Here is a 6116-nt window from a genome sequence, read left to right on the forward strand (position 1 = left end):
TGTGTGTGTGTGTGTGTGTGTGTGTGTGTGTGTGTGTGTGTGTAGGTCATCGGTTGCCCTGAAGATAACCTTTACCATTTTTTATTTGGGAGGACTAGGCACAAAGAGAGCAATTAAATTGCGTGGTTTCCAAACACTGCATGTTCTCACTCATAAGTGGGAGTTGAACAATGGGAACACATGGACACAGCGAGGGGAACATCACACAGCCGGGCTTGTTGGGGAGTGGGGGGCAAGGGGAGGGAGAGTATTAGGACAAATACCTAATGCATGCGGGGCTTAAAACCTAGATGACAGGTTGATGGGTGCAGGAAACCACCATAGCACATGTATACCTATGTAACACACCTGCATGTTCTGCACATGTATCCCAGAACTTAAAGTAAAATAAAATTTGTGTAAAACTTTTGGAAGAAAAAAAATTGTATCGTTTCAGGAGAAGTGAGATGAAGAATTTTAGCTTCGAGGGCAAGAGAGAGGAGTGTCATAGCATCTAAGAGTGTTGAATTTCCTCAGAACCGGGAGAGGAGATGGGGATTTGGCTCCAAGGGAGTTTGATGAAGCACCCCAAGGTAGCAGGTGCTGGATGGGGTTGCCTGCATGGAAGGCAGTCACTGTGGAGACAGCCACTGTGGCCATAGTCCTGAGAGGAGCAGCAAAGGTCTCGATGGCTGTGTTGGTGGTTGGTGGAGATAGCCATGGTGAAAAGCAATTTTCCAGCTGCCCAGAACTATCTGAAGGGCCAGGTGCGGTGGCTCATGCCTGTAATCCCAGCACTTTGGGAGGCTGAGGAGGGCAGATCACCTGAGGTCAGGAGTTCGAGACCAGCCTGGCTAACATGGTGAAATCCCGTTTCTACTAAAAATACAAAATATTAGCTGGGCCTGGTGACATGCGCCTGTAATCTCAGCTACTCGGGAGGCTGAGGCAGGAGAATTGCTTGAACCCAGGAGGTGAAAGTTGCAGTGAGCCGAGATCGTGCCATTGGACTCCAGCTTGGGCAACAAGAGTGAAACTCTGTCTCAAGAAACACACACACACACACACACACACACACACACACACACACACAAACAGCTATCCAATGAACAGCCAATGGAGTCCATCAGCAATATCCCAACCGTGAAGAGGAAGGAAATAAAGATCATCATCATGGAATAACGACCAGATCCTTCCCCATTTCCCAGAACCATGGGGTCCTAGTGGGATCAAGTGGAGGACGGCATGAAATCCCAATAATAACTGACACTGGACATCTCACTAACTTTGGCAAGTAGTGTCTTGAAGCTGCACTTAAAATAAACAAGTAATTACAGCATTTCCTGAGGCTTGAGTGTGTGGGGCATTCATAGCTAGTGTGTGACTGTTAATATTCTAATAAATTGTAGATAAATATTCTCACTAGCATTTATTTTTTCCATGGAGCACTGCTTGAAACAAGACACAGTTGGGGATATGCTGGCATAGAGGATTTCTCTGGAAGCCAGCCATTCTAAAATAGCTGCATCACACTTTTATGCAAACTTGGTCCTCATATTATCTTTCTCTGAGCCACCTACCCTTGCCTGGACACTTTTCCTGCCTCACTGGGAAAGGAAGGAGATGGTGTAAATGCACGGAAGTGAAAGATGTCCATTAAAGGCTGTGACATTATGACTCTTATTTCTTTCACCTTTTTGTCATATTATTAACCTAATAGGTTAGTGGGAGGAGTAAACGAGATAAGGTAAAAATACCTGGCCTATGTGAATTCCTTCCTGGGAACTTGATAACTAGTATGAATAGTTCCCCACTCTCCCTACTGTGGAATTTAGGCTGCAGGGAGTGGGTGGCTTTTCAAGGACTTACAAAGGCAACTGCACAGATTTGAGGGAGTGGGTGGTGTCCAGTCTTCAGAACTGGCCAGGCCAGGCTGTACCCATGTGGGAGGCATTACAAAGGCTGAGGCTACAGTCTGTTCTAGTCTTGGTGGGTCCCAGGAGATATCAGGCAGCAATTATGGGCCAAGTTGGCTCTCTGACTAAGACTCCCCTCATCTTTTATCTCCTGGCCTCTTTTCCCCTAGTGGCCTCTGCTTCTTGGCCATGATGCTCCCTGCACTTCCCTTAGCCTTGGCCCAGATCTCCCAGCTGAATAGAAGAATCACCAAACAACTGTCATGTTCCAGAGTCACAGGATGTAGAGACCTGAGAGGAACAAAGGGACTGAGCTGACTGGAGCTCAGGCTATGGCATTTGGAGATCTGAGAACAGAGGCACATGTACACAGATACTAAACAACACAGAAACACATGTTCTACATGTCTACATGCAAACTAATGCAAGAATCAATGTATGTACACATACACATTCAAGTACTCACACAAAATACATATAAACACACATAAAATATGCAGAAAATACATAAAATTACAAATCTACACATATACATGTAAGTACACATAAACAAAATACAACACAAATATAAACACAGCTACTGAAATGTAAATGTTCTATAGCAATTAAATCATCTTTTTCAATTTCTCCTTATGTTGGTCAAGGCCATTTTTCTGAGTCATCACAGTACTCCCTGGGCAGTCCTTTGCAAACAGGGATTCCTAAGAAGGCTTATGAAATATTGAAAAGAGCTATAGTGAGGAAATGCCTGGAACCTCCAGGTTGGGAACTTCTGTTCTGGTACAATAATACCACCAGATATCTATATTGAAGTCAAGTATCAGGTATTGTTTGAAGTGCCTTATGTGATTACACTCATTTAATCCTGACATCAACCCTATGAAATATTATTATTCCCATTTTATAGCAGAAGAAACTGAGGTTCAGAGAGGTTAACTAACTTTTTTTTTTGTTTGTTTTGAGATAGAGTCTCACACTTTTGTCCAGGCTGGAGTGCAGTGGTGTGATCTCTGCTCACTACAACTTCTGCCTTCAGAATTTAAGCAACTCTCCTGCCTCAGCTTCCTTAATAGCTGGGATTACAAGCATGTCCCACCACACCTGGATACTTTTTGTATTTTTTAGTAGAGATTGGGTTTTGCCATGTTGGCCAGGTTGGTCTCAAACAGCTGGCCTCAAATGATCCGCCTACCTCAACCTTTCAAATTGCTGGGATTGCAGGCGTGAGCCACTGCGGCCAGCTTTAAGTAACTTTTATAAGTCAACACAGCCAGGAGACTAACTCCAGAATATAGACTTGTAACCCCTCTGCTATGATGTATCATTTCAATACTGAGCCTTGTAGATGTTGCATGACACGTCAAGGACACATGATAAGTTGCTCAGTCTTGGACCAAATTGCATGCCTGGTGTGTTCATCACACTGCTGGATAGCACCCCCAGATTTCCTCATCCTGGTCAGCTCCGTCACACAGCAAGCAAGTCCTCACGAACACCTTTAGTGACGTTAAACACCAAGAAGTTTACAGCGCTCCCAGTGGCATTCAAAATAAAACAACACTCAACTCTGAAATACAATTTTACTTCTGTGAAATGATACAAAACATTCCTATCTGCTGAAATTGAAGGGGGTTCTTTAGATTTTCTGTCTTTTATTTTGCCCATGCCTTGCCAGTGCCCGGAGCCTGGGCAGGTGCTCAGTCCTCCTATTGGGCCATCCAGCCCTGATCACAGGTCCTCCTCACAGCTCTCTGCCCAGTGTATCTCCTCCGTGCCCGACAGGGGCTTCTCAAGATCCTGCCCATTTTCTCCAAGACCTAATCCCCTACACAGCAGAGAAACTAGGCTTTGTTTTCACTGAGGCTGTAGAGGTCAGAAGTGCTCAAGGCTCTAAATTCCCTCCTCCCTTACCTGGAAACAAAGAAATTGTAACTAAAATGTACTGGGCACTTCCTACCTGCCAGGCACTGTTTTGAACTCCAGATAGGCACTTATCACTTAAAGGTCACAACAAACCATGAGCCAGTATTATTATCTCCAAAACTGGTTGAACAACTTGCCCGTGGTCACTGCATCCATAAGGGTGTTTAGCAAAGGGCATCTTTTGGCTGTTTGGAAGTTCAGAGAATTCCTAGAGCGAGGCTTAGAAAATGGGTAGGAATCAGGGAGGAAGGGTAGGAGGAGCCAGAGTGAAAAATCACCCCATGGACCCAGTCTAGTGAGGACACAGCTGCCACCAAACACTGTTGCTCAGGACCCTAAACTCTACCCCTATTTGCCCGGCTTCCCTATTGACCCCGGACACTGTACATCATGACGGGCTCCTTTGCTAAGATAAATTCTCTACTGTTCCTTCTTCCTGGAATCATGAGCACCTGATTCAAAAAATAGGATGGAGTCATCTGATTGGCTGAACCTACCCACGTGTTCATATTCTAGCTGCGGGGGAGGCAGAAAAACAACTGAACATTTTGCAGCCTTGAACTCCAAGACTTAATCGATCCTCCCATCTTGACCCCCTGAGTAGCAGGACTACAGGTGTGTACCACCACACCTGGCTAATTAAAAAAAATTTTTTGTAGTGAGGAGGTCACATATGTTGCCCAGGCTGGCCTGGAACTCCTGGGCTCAAGCAGTTTCCCCTCTCGGCTTCCCAAAGCCCTGGAGTTACAGGGACTTGGGTTTCCTTCCCACTAGATCACTTCTCATAGCCTTCCCACTAGATCACTTCTCATAGCCTTCCCACTAGATCACTTCTCATAGCCTTCCCACTAGATCACTTCTCATAGCCTTCCCACTAGATCACTTCTCATAGCCTTCCCACTAGATCACTTCCCATAGCCTTCCCACTAGATCACTTCTCATAGCCTTCCCACTAGATCACTTCTCATAGAATAACATATACTTATTCAATGTATAAGTTATTTCTTATCTATAATATTTATTAAAGTGAGTTATATTTATTATTTATTGCCTACAGAGATTTATTAAATATTATTTAATATTTAATGCCAGGTATGTCCAAGATTGCTAGAACTCCACCCCCCCGCCGTGTATCTCTTTCCTTTCTTAGTAAAACAACCCGTACATTTTAGCTAGAAATGGTTGCCTAGAATAAAGAAAGTATTTCCAGCCTCCCTTGCAGCTGGGCATGATGGTCTGAATGAGCTCTGGGAGGTGGCCAGAATTGGAAGCAAAGGGTGTAACTTATTATTATTATTTTTTGGAGAGACGGTGTCTCACCCTGTTGCCTAGGCTGGAGTACAATGGTGCAATCTCAGCTCGCTGCACCCTCCACCTCCTGGATTCAAGACATTCTCCTGCCTCAGGCTCCTGAGTAGCTGGGATTATAGGCGCCCACCACCACGCCTGGCTAAGTTTATTTATTTTTTTTTTGTATTTTTAGTAGAGACAGGTTTCATCAGGTTGGCCAGGCTGGTCTCAAAATCCTACCTCAAGTGATCCATCGATCTTGGCCTCCCAAAGTGCTGGGATTACGGGTGTGAGCCACGGTGCCAAGCTGAAGGGTGCAACTTCTGAGTGGTGTCCTTAAAAGGAAGGGTGTTGCATTTCACTTCCATCGCTCCTCCTTTCCTGATGGCTGGATGGGAACTTGACGGTGGGAACTGGAGAAGCTCATGGTCATCACACGAAGCAGCCTCTTCATGAGGATGGCAGAGCGTCAAGCCAAAAGGAACCTAGCTCCCTGTTGAATGGTGAAGCCGTCACACTTAACCGCATACCCAGACTTTTACATAAAAAAGAAATCCATGTCTGTCTTTTGGAGTCATTCTTGTTTGGGGGGAATATCAGTTAAAACAGTTGAATAAGTATTTTAATACACCAGGTGATGTTATGGGTACTGGGGTTATAAGCCAGGTTTCTGACATTCTAAGTGGAGAGACAAAGATCAAATATGTAAAATAAAATTTGAAAGAATGGATACATATACGAAGATCATAAACCAAGTTATTACAGTCCAGAGTGACTGAGGGTTGGAATATCGTTATCTAAGGTGACCAGGGAAAGCCTCTCCAAGAAGGTGACATTTGGGATGATATGGAATGACGAGCAGGAGATTTTCGTGGGAAGATTTGGAGAAAGAGCTTTACAGGGAGAGCAGATGACAACTGCTAAGGCCCTGAACTGGAAACAAGATTGGCAAGTTCAGAGTCCCGAAAGACATTACACATGTGTATCCTTCTGTTAGAAAGCAGAGAA

This window comes from Mandrillus leucophaeus, unplaced genomic scaffold (assembly GCF_000951045.1).
Source record: "Mandrillus leucophaeus isolate KB7577 unplaced genomic scaffold, Mleu.le_1.0 Scaffold206, whole genome shotgun sequence".
Classification (NCBI taxonomy): Eukaryota; Metazoa; Chordata; class Mammalia; order Primates; family Cercopithecidae; genus Mandrillus; species Mandrillus leucophaeus.